The 19,531-nt window shown below is 43.2% G+C and overlaps 1 long non-coding RNA gene across 1 annotated transcript in view; it reads left to right on the top strand.

Moving 5' to 3' along the window:
* The first annotated feature begins 702 nt into the window (after positions 1–702).
* Positions 703–19,531, top strand: part of LOC310754412 — a 156,154-nt gene continuing 137,325 nt past the window's right edge. Inside the window, exon 1 of the long non-coding RNA XR_014543815.1 lies at positions 703–818. This is a non-coding gene — a long non-coding RNA (uncharacterized lncRNA). The remainder of the gene's footprint in view (positions 819–19,531) is intronic.

The raw sequence follows: 19,531 nt of genomic DNA, 5'->3' as shown, positions 1-19,531 counted from the left end.
TTATTTCTGCCCCCCAGCGCAGGGCTGGGGCGGGGGAAGCCTGAGCTTCTCCCGACCCCAGCCCCCAGAAAAGGCAACTCTCCGCAAGCCGCGGGAGCCCAGCGCCAGGCTCCCGTGCCTTGCGGAGAGCCGCGCGAAGTCTGGGCGCGCTGAGCTCAGCGTGTCCAGCCTTCAGCATGCAGGCAACTCTCCACAAGCAGCGGAAGCCCAGCGCCAGGCTCCCGTGCCTTGCGGAGAGCCGCGTGAAGTCTGGGCGCGCTGAGCTCAGCGTGTCCAGCCTTCAGCATGCAGGCAACTCTCCACAAGCAGCGGAAGCCCAGCGCCAGGCTCCCGTGCCTTGCGGAGAGCCGCGCGAAGTCTGGGCGTGCTGAGCTCAGCGTGTCCAGCCTTCAGCATGCAGGCAACTCTCCACAAGCAGCGGAAGCCCAGCGCCAGGCTCCCGTGCCTTGCGGAGAGCCGCGTGAAGTCTGGGCGTGCTGAGCTCAGCGTGTCCAGCCTTCAGCATGCAGGCAACTCTCCACAAGCAGCGGAAGCCCAGCGCCAGGCTCCCGTGCCTTGCGGAGAGCCACGCGCACTGAGCTCAGTGCGCCCAGCCTTCGGCATGCAGGCAACTCTCCGCAAGCAGCGGGAGCCCGGTGTGGGCTCCCACGGCTTGCGGAGATTTGTGCAAAGCCTGGAGAGCAAGAGGGGTCAGTGCACACCGCCCCCTCTCGCTCTCCAGGCTTCAGCGAAAGCCTGCATTCGCCCCATAGGACGCACACACATTTCCCCTTCATTTTTGGAGGGGAAAAAGTGCGTCCTATGGGGCGAAAAATACGGTAGTTCCCAGATGCAATTCAAAGTGCTGTTTTTGACCTATAAAGACTTAAATGGCTCAGGACAGCAATACCTCAAGGACTACCTATCCTCATATGAACCAACCTGGACCTTGCATTCATCACCTGAGGCCCTTCTTTGTGTGGTTCCTGCGTAAGAGGTTCAGAGGGTGGCAATACGAGAACAGGCCTTCTCTGCAGTGGCTCCCCATTAATTTCAATGGGTCTACTCTGAGGATGACAAAGATTGGATACAACCCAAGGACTCTGAATTCTGGGATTTGTTCAGAGATAGGCTGAAACTGCAAACCTCTGCACACTTTCTTGGAAGGAAGATCCATTGCAATCAGTGGGACTTCCTTCTGGGTAAATTTGCACAGGCTCAGGCTCTAAGCTTGTAACCTACTACCCACTTGCTTGGAAGTAAGTACAGCTGTATAAATTAGGTCTTACTTCTGAGCAAACAGTTCATTTTAAAAAAATGTTTTTATTAAAGATTTTCTTGGTTTACAAAAGTACATGCCTTGTCTCTTTTTTCAGGTTGAACAGTCTTTCTTACAAATCAGTTACATTTGTTATGAGACATTAGTGTTGAGTACAGTATATGGTTGGGGAAGAAAGGGGGGAGATGAGGGGTGAGGTGGTGAGGCTTTTGCAGAGTCGGACATGACTAAACAACTAAATAACAACAAAGTGTACACGTGGGGTTTTGTGTCAGGGTCAACTTGGTAGATTCTCTTTTTATTTGTTTATTACATTTCCTTGGTATTTGGGGACAGGGTGTGGTTGGTTGTCTGTGGTTGGCCATGGTGGCGTTTGTTTGCATGGGGGGGGGGCTTGTTGGGTCAGGTAAGCCAGGTTGATTTGTATGCTGTCAGGAGATTCTTATTGTTGTCTTGTTGGGCTGTGTATGTGATAAAGGGGAGCTATACTGGGGTGAAGGCATTCTCTTCTATTTGTCCTGGTGTCAGTTTCAGTTTATTGGTTAGCTTTTCTAGTAAGGCCTTTTCCCATACAATTTGATACCATTGGCCCATGTTTACTTCTGACAAGTCTTTCCAGTGTCTGGCTATGAGGCTTCTGGCTGCTGAGAGTAGGTGGGTTATAAGCTCTCTATAATGTGAGTGGCCATTATGATCTTGGAAGATGTTCAGTAGGGCCAGTTCTGGGATGATTTCTAATACCTGTTTAGTTATTTTGCATATCTCTTCCAGGACTGCTGCCCAGAAAGGTTGGGTTTTAGGGCATTCCCACCACATGTGGAGATATGTGCCTGTGGAGGTGCAGCCTCTTCAACATCTTGGTGAGGTTCCTGGGTGTATCAGTGCCAGTTTCCGTGGTGTTAGGTACCACCTGTAGGTGAGTTTCACAGAGTGTTCCCTCCATAGCCTCCAACATTTCTCCAATGAAAACAGGGAAATTCTAAGGAAACGCAGGACAATCCAGGATCAAATAAAAAACTGGAATGGCTTCTCTAAATCAGGGACGTCCCTGGGAAAAAGGAACACTTGGTGGGTCTGGGGAAATTTGGTTAATTTGGTTGGAGAACTGCATCTTAAATTGAGGCCCCCATGGTGTTTTAGAAGCCCCAATAGATTTTGATTCAAAATGACTAATCGTAGTGGTTTGCCTGCTGGAACACTTCCTGGAGAAAGCAGCCTTTGTTTCAGTGACATATTATATCCAGACTAGATTACTGTAATGTGTTCTGCCTTCAAAAATGGTTTGGAAACTTCAGTTGGTAAAGAATGTGGCAGCACTATTCTGTACTGTTTACATTGGCTGCCTGTTTGTTTCCAGACATAAAGTGAAGGTTTTGGCCGCTCCAGTCCCGAATCAGATGTGGTGGTGGTGGGGACCTTTTGCCTTTCAAATGTTGATAAACTGCAACTCCCATCATCCATAGCCATCGGCCATACTTGCTGAGGCTGATGGGAAATTTAGTTCAGCAACATCTAGAGGGCCAAATGTTCCCCACACTTGCCCTAAATAGCTTGGAACCACATTGCCTGAAAGATCACCTACACCCCTAGCAATATGGTTATCTCTTGCTGACAATAAAAGAGATTAGGTTGACAAGTGCCAGAGGCAGGGCCTTTTCAGTGGTTGCATCATAGTTATGGAATATGATCCTCCAGGAAGTTTCCATGGCCACCTTCTTAGTTATTCTTTTAAAAATACACTCGCAGGAAATTTTAAATATGGTTGTTGTTATTGTTATTGTTACCTCCTGTGTCTATAGTTTAATTGTTGTTTTATGGCTCATTTTAAGGGTTTATTTTTAATTTTTAAAAATCTATATATTTATATACTGCTTAATATCACGAACGTATTCAAGTATTCTACAAAAAAGCAGCACATACAATATCTATATCTATCTAAATGCGTGAATTTATTTATTTTTATAAAAAAAACCCTGTAAGACCAAATAAGTCAATAAGTGGTTTAAAAATCAAGTCCCTCTTCCTAGGAAATTCTAAGACAGTTCCCAGGATTCTTTGACGGGAGGCATGACTGTTTAATACAGATGTCTTCAACATACATTTCGGGACGCATTTCTTAAATTTTTAACCAACATCTGCATGTTGACGTGCTTTCAAACTGCTATGTTGGCAGGAGCAGGGACCGAGCAATGGGCCCTCTAGGGATACATTTATTTTTACTATAATCTCTCAGTAACCCTGTGTTTCTAATGTCATGCTTAACTGTTAATATTTACCACAGAGGTCTGAGTCATTAGATATATTCCTCACTATAAAAGATGGGGAGGGTATCTAGTAATTGCACTATCTATTTAACAGGATAACTTAAAAATATTTTGTCCATATAAAATTTTGTCTTATAACAACTTACAGCCTTTTAAAAAAGAACATACTGTACCTTAAAAAAATAAATCAGAATTAAAAAGATTTAAAAGCTATTATTAACCAGAAGTGCTCATTCTGCAATGACATAAAAAGGGCACATCCTATCCCACCCAACTAAAAGATAAACACCAAAAGGCAAAAGGCAAAAAATGGTTGGCCATTAGACCATTGTCATCATTAAGAGCAGAATGCACTGAAAAATCTCTGGGAAAGTTTAAGAATCATAGAATCGTATAATTGTAAAGTTGGAAGGGACCTCAAGGACCATCTAGTCTAACCCGTGATGCAGGAATCTTTTGCCCAATGTGGGGCTCAAACCCACAGCTCTGAGATTAAGAGTCTCATGCTATACCGGCTGAGCTATCCCAGAGAAATAAGTTTGGAAGAGTTCGGAGAAGTCCTGGATATTTGTTTTAAACAATTAGATTTCTCCAGGTTTCTGATCTACCAAAAGATACTGCTTTGTGGTGCAGCAGAGAATGCCCTAAAGTAACTGTGAGCTTTATCATGATGAGAATATGTCGTTGGAATTTTGAAATCTCTTGGAACTGTTGGATCTTCAAGCTGGTGTGTGTGTGTTCAGTGCAGCCCTAGGGCTGCTGAAGATATACAACAACCCTGCTTGGTGTATAGTCAGTGAGTCATGTACATAAAGAACACATGTTGAGCTCATAAATTATTTGTTGCTTATGTTTTCTTCTTTTGATGGGCTAGTGCACCTATGAATGGGAGGTCCACTCTCCACATCACACTGCTGTTGGCGAGTAGTTGTTACAATTATAGCTTTTCTAGGGCTCGATCAGAAGGTTGGCGGTTCGAATCCCCATGACGGGGTGAGCTCCCGTTGCTCGGTCCCTGCTCCTGCCAACCTAGCAGTTAGAAAGCACTTCACAGTGCAAGTAGATAAATAGGTACCGCTCCGGCGGGAAGGTAAACAGCATTTCCGTGCACTACTCTGGTTCTCCAGAAGCGGCTTAGTCATGCTGGCCACATGACCCGGAAGCTGTACGCCGGCTCCCTCGGCCAATAAAGCGAGATGAGCACCGCAACCCCAGAGTTGGTCACGACTGGACCTAATAGTCAGGGGTCCCTTTACCTTTACTAGGGCTAAAAATACACAAGGCAGGCTAGACAAAAGGAAACGTGTCCTGGCATGACTAGTGTGTGTGTGGCCTGTCTCTTTAAGAGTCATTACAATAATTTTTATTATTATTCATTACTTTGTCAGTGACTTACTACAAAATAAGCAGTCTTAAGGAAACTTAAGGTAAAATGCAATTATTTTACATTGGTTTTGAAACGGTCTTCCAGAACGGATTAAGTTTGAGAACCAAGGTACCACTTCAAAGAGTTCATGCTTCATCCCTGCACCCAGCTGCCCCCAGCCCAAAGACCCAATGCCTGCTGTCTGAAAATAATAAATAACCCTGCATTGTATCAGTGTTGGTTTTTTTAGTGCACAGCTGGATACAAAACATGGAGGTGGAACAATTATGCCTTTTAAACCCAATTTCTAAACTGATCAAAAAGTTATAGTCTCCAAATAAAAGGACAACAGGCTAATTTTTTAAGAACCTAGTAACATTTGTTGTTGGCATCCCTCAAAGGACAATGCAGTGTGCCTCCAGAAGCAAAGTCAAACTACCGGAGAATCACAGCACCTGCTGTGGCTGCAGAGACTGGTAACTCATAACTGCTGCCTCTCGCATAGTTATAGCTGTGATAGCAGCACCAAAGTGGGGGGCAAGCCTGGGCAGTGTGCATGGAGGTCCTGGGCTTCCCAGATGACAGGACCAACACCACCCTGGTCTCACTCTAGTAGTGGCACAGCATTATTATACAGTGGTACCTCAGGTTACATACGCTTCAGGTTAGATACGCTTCAGGTTACAGACTCCGCTAACCCAGAAATAGTGCTTCAGGTTAATAACTTTGCTTTAGGATGAGAACAGAAATCGTGCTCCAGCGGCGCGGCGGCAGCAGGAGGCCCCATTAGCTAAAGTGGTACCTCAGGTTAAGAACAGTTTCAGGTTAAGAACGGGCCTCTGGAACGAATTAAGTACTTAACCCGAGGTACCACTGTAATGCTGTTTCACAAAATCAGAAACTGTGGGTGTAATTATGTAAAATGTATAATTAAGCTGGTGCAGGTTTCATCAGAATTCTGTTATGGGAGGTTTTATTATCCTCTCTGCTACCCATCATATATAGAAAGACACATATATATTGATTTATACAACAGCAGGAGGTTGGGTTCTCTGTTTAATTGGCCTGAAATCTTAACATCATAGTGTGGAACCTATAGGATTTATTTTCTTTTTTGAGCCAGGAGCTAATGCCACGGTTTATTTGCAAGGAGATTAGATATCATTGCATTGAAGGAAGCACTATCCTACAATTCCCAGTGTGTTTTCCTGTCACCTTCCTTACCACAAAGTGTCTGACCTTGAGGAATTGGATATGTGGTGCAAGGCCTTCCAACCAACTTTAATTGTGCAACCTGAATTGTGCAACACTCCAGAAAGTGACCCTCGGGGCTAAGATTTCAGTCCCAGGAGATATAAGCATTTTAGCAAAACACTCCCCAAGGAGAGCTGAGTGGGAGGGTAGAACAGTCCAAACAAGTCCAACAACTTCAAGGCTCAGGAAGGAGATCTCATATAGCTTCTCTGCCTTACCAGTCTCATGAGTCCTGAAGATAAATAGTGTAGGGGCTATTCAGGACAGGACAGGAGGTAGAGGGAATTGGAGAAGCTGCCTGTTGACCACCCTGGGGTTGGTAATGTTGGATTGAAGCTGACAGTATTCCATGCAGGGTTTCTGATTCCTTGCACACTGCAGAATGGCTTTCTATTGTAAGCACTACATTTCAATTTACCTATTTTAAAGCCATGCTATGGGAATAATAATAATAATAATAATAATAATAGGTGTTTCTCTGTGACAATCCCATATATACCAAGGTGAAGAATTTCAGGCCTAAACCTCAGAGCCAAATGTGACCCTCCATGCCTTTTTGTCTGGCCCTCCAGACTCTTTTTCATACCACAGAATCACAGAATTTTAGAGTAGGAAGGGACCCTGAGAAACATCTAGTCCAACCTCCTGGAATCTCAATTAGATCATACATATGGCCATCCAACTTCTGCTTTAAAGCCTCCAATGAAGGAGAGTCCACCACCTTCCAAGGGAGTCCATTCCACTGTTGAACAGCTCTTACCATAAAAATGTTCTTCATGATGCCGAGTCAGAATCTCCTTGTAACTCAAATCCATTGGTTCAGGTCCTAGCCTCCAGAGAATAAAACAAGCTTGCTACATCCTCCATCCTCCTTTACATATTTGAAGATGGTTGTTGTTGTTGTTTAAAATGGCATATCTCCTCTCAGTCTCCCCTTTTCCAGGCTAAACATACTCAGCTCCTTCAACCATTCCTCATAAGGCTTAGTTTCCAGACCCTTAGTCATCTTGGTTGCCCTCCTCTGCACACGTTCCAGCTTGCCAATATCCTTGTTCAGCTGTGGCACCCAGAACTGGGCACAGTATTCCAGGTGTGGTCTGGCCAAAGCAGAATTGTGTGGCACTATAACTTCCCTTGATCTGGACTTCTGTTGATGTATATAGATGAATTAAAATTAAAATGGAACTGAATTTAAAATTGCACAAGTTTGCAAGTTCCATTGCAAAAGGAACTTAACTGATATCCAGTTCACTTGGAAATTATAGCAACTACATTCAGGTGTCATTCATTTATATTTTTTTAACTAATTCAGTGAATTAGCAAATCTGTATTAGCTCATTCCAAACACCATGAACACCACTGGTATCCAGCCCCCAGAAAGTTGCCAATGTTGCAGATGACCTAGTTTTGACGTTACAGGAGCCAGAATCTAGTACGAAAAGAGTATTAGAATTGATTCAAGAATTTGGTCATGTGGCAGGATTTAAGCTGAACAAGTCAAAAACTAAAGTGCTTGAGAAAAACTTAACACCGATTGAGAAAGAGAGGTTTCAGAAGGAGACTGGTTTAACATTAGTTAAGAAAGTAAAATATTTGGGGCTTAATATGACTGCTAAGAACTTAAACTTATTTAAAGATAACTATGAGAAATGTTGGATAGAAGTGAAAAAAGACGTGGAAATATGGTCAAATTTGAAGCTTTCCTTGTTGGGTCGAATTGCAGCTATAAAGATGAATGTATTGCCAAAAATGTTATTTCTGTTTCAATCATTGCAAATATTGGACAAGATGGACTGTTTCAAGAAGTGGCAGAGAGACATTTCCAGATTTGTCTGGCAGGGCAAGAAGCCTAGAATAAAATTTAAAATATTAACTGACGCAAAGGAAAGAGGTGGATTTGCCCTGCCAGACCTTAAACTTTACTATGAATCAGCAGCATTCTGCTGGTTGAAAGACTGGCTGCTTCTTGAGAACACAGACATTTTGGACCTAGAAGGATTTAACAACGTTTTTGGTTGGCATGCATATTTGTGGTACGACAAGGTTAAAGCACATAAAGCATTTAAAAACCACATTGTCAGGAAAGCATTCTTCAATGTCTGGATAAGATACAAAGATTTACTGGAAAATAAAATCCCAAGGTGGTTGTCACCAATGGAAGCGAAGGCTCAGAAAAAGCTCAATATGGAGGCCAAATGGCCGAAATATTGGGAAATATTGGAACAAGAAGGAGACAAATTGAAATTGCAGAGTTTTGAGAAATTAAAAGATAAAGTGCGAGACTGGCTTCATTATTATCAAATAAGAGAGGCCTATAATTTGGATAAAAAAATTGGCTTCCAGGTGGAAAAATCAAAATTGGAAACAGAACTGTTAGATCCCAAAACTAAGATACTTTCAAGAATGTATAACTTGCTGTTAAAATGGAATACGCAGGATGAAACGGTTAAATCTGCTATGATCAAATGGGCACAAGATATTGGTCACAACATTATGTTTGCTGACTGGGAACAGTTGTGGACCACCGGTATGAAATTTATGGCATGTAATGCCTTAAGAGAGAATATTATGAAAATGATTTACAGGTGGTACATGACACCAGTCAAGCTTGCAAAAATTTATCATTTGCCCGATAATAAATGTTGGAAATGCAAAGAAAATGAAGGTACATTCTTTCACCTTTGGTGGACGTGCCCAAAGATTAAGGCTTTCTGGGAGATGATCTATAATGAAATGAAAAAGGTATTTAAATATACCTTCCTGAAGAAACCAGAGGCCTTTCTCCTGGGCATAGTCGGCCAATTGGTGCCAAAGAAGGATAGAACTTTCTTTATGTATGCAACAACAGCAGCAAGAATACTTATTGCAAAGTATTGGAAGACACAAGAGTTACCCACCCTGGAAGAGTGGCAGATGAAGGTGACGGATTATATGGAATTGGCGGAAATGACTGGCAGAATCCGAGACCTGGGAGAAGAGTTGGTGGAAGAAGACTGGAAGAAATTTAAAGACTATCTTCAGAAATACTGTAAAATTAATGAATGTTAAAATGATATTGGATTGAAAATAAGTGGCATTAGCAACAAAGTTAATAAGAATATGCAAAAATGAATTGATAATGGATGAAAATATAGAGTTATAATATGTTAAGATACAGAGTTAAGATAAACGAAAGAGGGTAAGGATTTGCTGATTTGATTATTTAAATGGGAATACAAAAAGGGGAGGTGTGAGGAGGCCAAGGAAATAAGCTAATGAGTTCAAAGTTACAAAAAACGGATTTGTTTTTAATTCTTTTTTAGCTATTTGTCTTTTGTCTTTTGTATTTTTATTCTTCTTTTTTCTTTTTCATGTATTTTTCTATGTTCTCTTTTTTGCATCTTTTTCTTTTTATATGACCTTTTTTATTTTGTAAACTTATGTTTTTGTAAAACTTCAATAAATATCTTTTAAAAAAAACAACAGAAAGTTGCCAATGAATGAATGCAGCCCTTGGGGTATAATAAAGATCTCTGCTTCTGCCATATACTAACAGCAAACACAATTCTCCGAGGGAAGCTAAAAGGCTGCCATATAAGCTCAAGAAACAGCCATTGGCAGCCTTTTGTGGAGTAGTGCAAAAACATATTTGGGGGAAAATAATCCCAAACAACCCATTGAAGATTGAATATGTTCAGTTGGCATGGAATGGTAGCGGATGAACTGAAAACCGGAAGGGGGTTAAATTGGAGTGTCCTGGGGAAAGACGTGACTGGCTGGCAGGATTCCAAAACAGGAGTACTCCACACTGCAATGTTTTGTTGCAAGGATCCACTTGTAGATAAATAGCCACAGCTGAGGAGTGACAAAATCTTGCTGGCAATCTGCCTCCTGGAAAGGAATGCATTGTGCAACTAAATCAAGATTGAATTTTGTGCCTGTCTGAACTAGTTCATTATCCTTATATGGTGTGATTCCCTTAACGATGCAGATATCTGGAAGGGCTTTAACCTCATAAGCCACATGGGAAGAAGCTGGAGTGTGCATTGGGAGTGTCACAATGGATCAGCGTCTCCCCTTGTAAAGCTGACATAGATGGTTTCAATCTGCAGCAGTCTCCAAAAGTATTCAAAACTGCGCTGAGGGAAAAGCAGCAAATCTGCCCAGGCTGCATGAGAGGTGAAGATGGCAGTGGGATTGTGTGAGGTGTTCAGAGATTACTTCAGTGCTAAGTGGCGCATTTCAAGGGCTGCCTTCTCCTGTTGGAACCTGGTTATGCTTTATGATCATCTGGGGCTGTTTGCCTTTAGATTCCCCTCACATATTGCTATTAGATGGGTGGTGACTTGGGATATGGCCTTGTCAGTGTGGGTGCTCCAGCTCTGGGGGCATAGAGGGTGGCCACACGAGAAGAAGTCTTTTTCAGTGGTAGCTCCATCTATCCCCAGGGAGATGCACCTGCTGTCAGTCTTCAGGCAAGGACTTTTTTCTTTATACAAACCTTACTTTTGTAATTAAATTGCCTCCTACGTGGTGTCCATCTTTTAGTGAGACGGGTAGGAATTGTTATTAAAATTGTTATAGATTTAGTGTAAACTCTAGAAATCAATAAATGCTAGGGTTTCAGTTTTTGTGATAAGATAGGAGAATGCAAGCTGCAACAGAATTCCTAGGCTGGTTTATACAAACCATCCTGGCTGGCTGGAGGAAGAGCAAACCTAACAGGACAAAAGGAGTTGATGGGCCATTGAAGAGAGGAATCCTTCAGGGCATGAGATGTTATCAAGGTGATGGGGTGTATGTTTGAGGGGACAGGAAAAAGGAATTTTCAAGCAAGAGGTTTCTGGGAGAGAGGAGGAGGAAGAAGGGCTGATATCCATCTTTGGAGGGTGCTGGCTGCAGGCAGCTTATGCTACTGCCTCTTGGAATGACTATGCTGAAAGATGTGAATTCCCTCCATGCAGATTGCAAGGTGTAAATAGGTGAATAAACCATATTTCTTAAAGCACAACAGTCTCTGCTGTGTCTTCTATTCTCCAAAGGGACACAGACCCTGTGTGTGTGCCTTGGGACCCCATGGGGTCTTGCCACCACTCAGCAGAGAGAGGGGCAGGCACCCGCCTTTTGTAACAAAATGTCATTGGATGAGCATTTTAGGTACTTAGTACACTTAGTACACTGCTTTTGACTTCCAAAATGTTTGAAAACCAAGGTGCAGATTCTGATTGGTGCAGGTGCCCTGGAAACAATAGCTGTCAGCCGCATCGGGCATTTGGCTTCGGAAAAACGTTCGAAAACTGGAACACTTCTGGGTTTTTGGCATTTGAGAACCAAGCTGTTTTGAGTACCAAGGCTTTTGAGAATAAGGTACCACTGTAATTGGTAGCTTATAATAAGCCCTGGTGCATAATTGACATGGATAAACGGACTAGTTATGACTATATTGTCAAGGGAAATATACCCAGCATAAGAGATATTAATAGTTTGGTTTGGACTATGTGAATAAGATTGAAAGAAACTAACATCTTAATATGTTGCCAATAAGGCCCACAATGCAGAGATACTGAAGACAATAAAGAGGAAGAAAACCAAACAAGCAATAAAAAAGCCTCTACAAACACATGGGCAGGAGTGTTTATATTATACTGCAGGTCTAATATAGCAGAGATAAGAGCCTCATAATAGTTGGTCAATGCCAAGTCAATAAAAAAGGTCTCTTCAAACAGAGAGACGGGAATTTAAGAAAACATTCCATACTAGATATTGACATCATGTCACCTATGCAGAATGAGCAATATATTCTCCATCCAACAAGGCTGTGGTTGTGACATTCTGGGTGTTCATGCTGTGAGCCCACCCACTGGAACCTCAGATTGTATATATTTGTCAATAAACCATATATCCTAAAGACACCACTGTCTCCACTGTGCCTCATTCTGAGGAAACTGAACCCTGGGTAAGCGCCTGGAACCTCTGGAATATCTCACCAATTGGAGACTGGTATGGCATGCAACATTAATATGTTCATAATAGGAAGATGTGAGAGTAAGCCTTATGTGGCTATTGTTGTTTCATATATTGATTAATGCCAAAACGGGCATCTAAGCAGTTTACAATGTATGAAGCTAGTTACACAAACATTAAAATATATACCTCCATAATAATATGCAATAAAACAATCTCATTGAGACAACACGGCAATTAAAACGAGAGGCTCCAGTGGAGAGGTAGAGGGAACACCTGTGTAAACACAGAGGCGTGTCTTTGAAAGCCAATGGGATGTCATTACAGGTGAGATCTCTGTTTCACCAGCAAGTTCATTTCATAACACTACTGCCACCAGTGGGAAAGCCCCCCTCCACAAACCATCAATTATCGGGTCAACTTACCAGAGAGGATGACACCTAGGAGCCCTCTGGCTCTCCTGTAAGACATATGTAATACAAAGGAATTTAAAGCCATATGTACGTAAAGGGCTCCCTTCTTCCATGTGAGCCGTCCTTCCCCCGAGATGTGCACCGAAGGCCTACTTTCTCTTGAGTCTCCCCACCTTCTGAGGTTAGGCAGACATGACCACAAAGAGGCCCTTTTTAATGATGATGCCCAAATGGTAGAAATCTCTCTGTGTACACGTTCCACTGGTACCTTCTTTATTATCTTCAAAACACAAGCCAAGGGCCATTCTCTTCTTAACATCTTAACCTCCCAGTTAGACTACTGCATCATGTTTTAGGTGGGGCTGCTCTTAAAGACAGTTTGGAGACTACAGCTATGGCAGAATTCAGCAGCTAGATTGTTGACCAGAAGGTCTGGACATGCTGCACCAATTCTGGCCTGACTGAACTGCTTACCCATTAATTTTCAAGCTCTGCTTTTGACTTTTAAAGTCCTATGTGGCTCAGGTTGGCAGTGCCTCAAATGCTGCCTCTCTCCATGTGACCTAGCGCAGACCCTGCTGTCTTTATCAGGGATCCTTCTCAGTGTCCCCCACCTGAGGGAGATGCAGAGGGTGGCCTCACAATAGTGGGCCTTTCCGATGGAAAGCTTTACCTAGGAAGACAAGCTCACAGCCACCATTGCCAGGCTGTGATCTTTTTGCAGGTGGTAGGACTGGTCCTAATTAGTATGCTATTGGATGAGCATTTTATGTATTCTGTATTGTTCACTGTTTTAATTTTTCTGGTTTTAAATTGTATCTATCTTTTGGGGCCCGTGGGGGTTCAGTAGCACAGCTTGACCCAAGCAGATTCATGCTGAAAGCCTCCCTTACCAATGCATTATGCACAGCTACTGATACTGGATCACTCACCTGTGATACTAGGTGTTGGGCAGGTGAGTGTAGTTTGGGAGAAACGGCTCACAGGCCAAATTAGCACCTGTGCCAGGCCCATTAGTCCACAGAGTAAGCCCTACTGAGATCATATGCACAACTAAATGGGAGCAAGACCCAGTGAACTCAATGGGGCTTACTTTTGTGTAGACATCCATAGGACTGCACTGTTAGAGCCCCATCCTATGCTCATGGACTTGGAAGTAAGACCCACTGAATGCAACTGGATTCTGCTCCCACTGCTTCATAGTGCCACAGGTCCATCCTCCAGTGGGGATCAGATAGGCTTTCAGTCATCCTTCCTGCCTTTATATTTCAGTTCCCTTGCAACATTTTAATGCAATGTTACTTAAAAATTTCAAACGTTGGTAAGAGCAGTATGCATGCATACATTTCATCAGATTTTGTGCTAAAGATATATTTCCATTGGATGTGGGTTTTCTTTTTCTATTTGTATATTGATCTGGGTACATGAGCAGAAAGACACTACTTCTTTTAAGCAAAAACAAAAAAAAAAAATTTTCTTTCCAATAGCACCTTAAAGACCAACTAAGTTAGTTCTTGGTATGAGCTTTCGTGTGCATGCACACGATACAGATACACTATCTGACGAAGTGTGCATGCACATGAAAGCTCATACCAAGAACTAACTTAGTTGGTCTTTAAGGTGCTACTGGAAAGAAAAATTTTTTTTTTTTGTTTTGACTATGGCAGACCAACACGGCTACCTATCTGTAACTTCTTTTAAGCGTTATATTAGTTCAGCCACAATGTCAATACTGTAGGTGCCCATCTGGTATTTATTGAGAGCACATTACCAAAGGCGGGTGCTATTACACCATATCATGTGCCCTCAGATATTGCAATGGAACACAATTATGTACACAGCTCCACCTTCCCCTCAGCTGCAAACAGACAGGGAAATGCCCAGCCGTCTTCTAATCATTTTCTAATTCAGAAGTGGATTTAGAGCACTTTGAGCTGTGTGGTCACACCAGGTGCACCATTGTGGAGGGAACCTTTTCAAAGCTCGGTAGGGGCTTGCCCAGCTTCAGGAAGGAGAATGAGGGCTCTGACAGGTTCCCAGAGTCCTTCTGCCTAATTCCCAAATCCAGGCAAGTATTTACCAGGCTTTGGGAAGAAGGTACGGTAATAGGTTTCTAAGACTGTGGCAGAGCCTTGCTCCTCCTTCCTAAAGCCCCAATTAAGCAGGCACTGTGAGGGTGGTTGGGTGGTTGTCAAAAGGCCTTGCAGAGCATGCCATATTACCAAGGTCCACCCCAGTCTACCTCTCATCAGCTGGCTATTGGGGGCAATTACTTGTAACCAGAGCAAATTCCCCAGGGTTGCCATATTTTAAACAGTGAAAATCTGGACAGAAATGTTGTTGAGCTATTTTTTGGCAAAGTTTTTGAGCTATTTTTATGGGCAGATATGTCCAGGAAACTCTGGACGTATGGCAACCCTAAAATTCTCTTAAAAAATTATTGTAGCTGCAATCTTATGTGTAAACCAGGGACCAAGAACCTCAGGCACAGAAAACAAATGTGGCCCTTCACTGGCCCTTCTTCACACCCTGAGGCTTTTTGCCTGGCTATAATCTTTCTGTGAACTCCAGTAATGCTTCTTGCTTGCCAGAATGAAAAACAGGGATGGAGTGTCAGTGGAAACTAGCTTCCGGTGCAAAGGTAGCATTTACATGTAGTTCTCTGCCTGCTTTTGCCTCAGGCATTATGCTCCTGGAAATTTGCCCAGATAGGACTGTAGCCCTTGAGCTGAAAAAGGTTCCCCACCTCTGACCTACATTGCCATTACTAAGAATCTGAAACCCATAGGATGTGAGCTCTCAGAATGTGCTGCTTCGTTTGCATATAAGCTAACTGGGTTGCTCTCATTGTGGCCTGCTAAAGGAAGCCTGAAACTTGGCAACAAAGCTTCTTCTCCTTTCAGGGAGAGCCCCCTTTCAGCCCCTCGTGTGCCTTTTCAGTCTATGTGCAAGTAGAACATGATGTTCTACTTCCCCCCTCCTCTACCACCTTCCTCTTGAAAAACCTGGTAATTTATGACAAATGCTTGTATACTTTTTTGTCTGGCATGTATGAGCAAGCTGGAGTGCCTTTTAAGCGCAGAAACAAGCTCTGGCTTGGAAGATCACCATCAATCACTAAGTAGGATTTAAAATAATAATAATATGTGAGCATTTCTGACAATGAAATGAGGACCACACTACATCTGGTGCTGGCAGATCTGGGTGACTAAACCCAGTGCTATCCCAATAACATTGCAAAAAGGAAGTCCCAAAATATAGACATAGAGCTGCAACTCTTATGTCTGTGCAAATCTACAAGCAAACTGAAAGCAAAAGGGGAACCGGACCCTTTAGGGCACAAGTAGGGAACCACTGACCTGTGGGCGAATCTTGGCCCACCTTTGGGGTCCAAATTGGCTTGAGAGACCATTTCCCATAAACTCTACCCACCTGCCCATCAGCTGATGTCAGTTGGAGAGTTCAAGCCCTCTGAATGCTGCTTCTCCAGTGCATTACCAGCACAGAACACAGTGGTGAAGCAGACCCCTGCAACCAACAGGACCGAGTCCTATGCTCAGTTGAGGGTTCACCAGTGTGTACAGTGCGAGGAATGCGCTGGCAAAGCAAACCCCTCTCATACCCTGCAAGTGTCCTGATTTGGTTGGGACGGTCCTGGAATGTCTAACGCCACCACGGCTTCTGCCTTGATATTGGGGCTCCCCAGCTTCTCCCAACCAGCAGATGGGGGGCCATGGAAGCAGCTCCAGGGGGTGGGGGCAGTAGTATTAGTCTTTGGGAAGAAGGTGGGTGGACTTTAGGACCCTGTCAGGGCCCTCCTGCCTCCTGCCCAAATGCTCCCATCACAGCCGAGGAGATATCTGCAGTGATTAGGATCTACACTCATGGTTTTTAATGTTAAGAAAGGGTTAAGGAATGGTTTTGCTAATATAGATGGACACATGAAGTCCTACTTTTAATGTTCATGATGCGTTATTAAAACATGATACCAGAGGGTGCTGCAGAGCAACCAGCAACCAGCACTAGGGAGACAGCATTTTGATTTTAAAAAAAGGTAAAAAACACTTTAATTTACAATTATGCTCTGTGATGTTTTAGAATGACATACCTAATATTGTTCTAATAACATTAAACAGGTGTAGATCCAGCCTCTGTGTGTGTGTGATACATAACACTGTGTTTCATGAAGTCAACAAAACTAAAGAACTTTGCACTCTTCACTTTTGTAATAATTCCCACACAATAAGGGAAGACATTTATATAAACAGGAAAATATATATATTTTTATGGGATTTCGCATATCTCTATCCACAAAGTGGCAGAAAGAACCACCTGAGAACCACCTTTCTCTTCCCATCTGTTACAAGTCACTTTGCTACTTAGGTGTACAAATAACCACAAGAAAACCCAACCCCAAGCAAGTTGTTTTTACAGCCATCTATTGACACATAGACACGGGTGGCGCTGTGAGTTAAACCACAGAGCCTAGGACTTGCCGATCAGAAGGTCGGTGGTTCGAATCCCCACAACGGGGTGAGCTCCCATTGCTCAGTCCCTGCTCCTGCCAACCTAGCATTTCGAAAGCACATCAAAGTGCAAGTAGATAAATAGGTACCGCTCTGGCAGGAAGGTAAACGGCATTTCCGTGCGCTGCTCTGGTTTGCCAGAAGCGGCTTAGTCATGCTGGCCACATGACCCGGAAGCTGTAGGCCGGCTCCCTCGGCCAATAAAGCGAGATGAGCGCCGCAACCCCAGAGTCGGTCACGACTGGACCTAATGGTCAGGGGTCCCTTTACCTTTTTATTGACACATTTGGTATAAAACCTCAAAGGTTATGGTGAGAAGGAAGGGGTTATGGCTCTCTTTTCCCGTTCTATCCATTCCCACTAAAATAAGTGTATCCAGATGCTTGACAGCATGGGAGCAACTCCTGTTATTGGGAGTGGGTGGTGCCAGAGATCAGGTTTCACAAATATCTAAAAATGCTGGTAGGCCATGATGTGAGCAGCAGGACGGCGGGGGGGGGGGCGGGTCAGAGAATTCAACCAGGAACAGAATTGGTAGTTGAAATTGCCACAATTCTCACATTCGCCTGAAGGCAGGAACAAAAATCACACAAGTCAATACAAGTTTGTTTTTGGTTTTTTATGTGTGTAAACAGTATATGTTCACACACTATATGTTTACACATTCTATGTTTTTATTTGTGTAAACATTATATAAATAATTGTTTTATTTTCTGCATTGAAGTTAATCATGCAATTAAGTACATAATCCATTGCATTCGTTTCCTCCATAGTGGATAGCAAGATCAACTATGTAGGTTTCAGTGGAAGCAGAACAGCAGTGGGAAGGAAACAACACTGATTGCAACAAACAGAGGACAGGATGAGAACACTAAGTAAATTATAGATAGGCCTGTTTATGGAGCAAAATAGGGAAAATGGAAAAGCTGACATACAAATGGAAGCTAGCCTGTGGCCAAAGTAAACAGGACTTGTTTGTTGATTACATACATCAAAGTGAGCATGGAATACCTCCACCAACAGCCTTCATGTGCATCTGGACATTATGAACTTCATTATCTCTCACTATTGCCATATTTTCATATTTACCTGGTTCACTTGGACACCCAAAAAGTTCAATTATGGAAAAGAATAACACTGATGGGACAACTGAGACAGTAATTGATATTCCTTCACTGTTTCCTTGCCCCTGCCTCCCTCCCCCCCCCCAAAAAAAAATTACTGTCATTTGCTGTGTGTAATGGGCTTTTATGTTTTGATTTTTATATGATTGTGAATTATTGAAAAAAATCTACTTAACAACGACAGTAATAATGAGGGCACAGAACCTTTCAAGCATAGGAAAACTCAAGGGTCATGGGAATAAGAGGGTGCTTGATGATGTTTGTATCTTCCATGCAATGAAGCCGAACGAAGCTGATTACATGGGAAATAATAACACTTCCTATAAAGAGTTCCATGCAGTTGAATCATTAAAAGTGACGCAGGAATTTCTAATGTGCAGAAAAGTCATTATGGGATATTTTTAATATTCATATTGAGGTAATAAAAGCAGAAAATGAAATACTTATTTGAGAAATGTCTACTTATCTTTATAGGATCATTCCAATGAAAAAACTGATGGCCCTTTTTGACTAACAAATACCAGAAAATAAGGCTTCATTCCCTCTCCTTTCCTGGGAAAGTTGTAATTTAAAGTCTTTGTGTAAAGGGCAGACTACAACTTATACTAGGGGCAGACTGAGACATGCAGAATAGCTGAGGTGCCCTCTGCAAGAACTTGAGGGCACTGGTTGCTTCTCTAGAAATCTGACAGGTTAGCAGTGAATGGTGGGATATTTGCTGAGGGTGCTTAAACTCTAAACTCTAAACTCTACACATAGCAATTGTGGTGAGAAATGGGATGAACAGAACAATGAGTGTCTGGAGGCGGTTGGAGGATGGATGGCGGCTAACAGATTGAGGTTGAACCCTGACAAGACAGAAGTACTGTTTTGGGGGGACAGGAGGTGGGCAGGTGTGGAGGATTCCCTGGTCCTGAATGGGGTAACTGTGCCCCTGAAGGACCAGGTGCGCAGCCTGGGAGTCATTTTGGACTCACAGCTGTCCATGGAGGCACAGGTCAAATCTGTGTCCAGGGCAGCTGTTTACCAGCTCCATCTGGTACGTAGGCTGAGACCCTACCTGCCCGCGGACTGTCTCGCCAGAGTGGTGCATGCTCTGGTTATCTCCCGCTTGGACTACTGCAATGCACTCTACGTGGGGCTACCTTTGAAGGTGACTCGGAAACTACAACTAATCCAGAATGCGGCAGCTAGACTGGTGACTGGGGGCGGCCGCCGAGACCATATAACACCAGTCTTGAAAGACCTACATTGGCTCCCAGTACGTTTCCGAGCACAATTCAAAGTGTTGGTGCTGACCTTTAAAGCCCTAAACGGCCTCGGTCCAGTATACCTGAAGGAGCGTCTCCACCCCCATCATTCTGCCCGGACGCTGAGGTCCAG

Source organism: Podarcis filfolensis (genome assembly GCF_964270895.1).
Source record: "Podarcis filfolensis genome assembly, chromosome: Z".
NCBI lineage: Eukaryota > Metazoa > Chordata > Lepidosauria > Squamata > Lacertidae > Podarcis > Podarcis filfolensis.
Note: the sequence above shows the minus strand (reverse complement) of the source record. Positions and strands in the feature narration are given on the sequence as shown.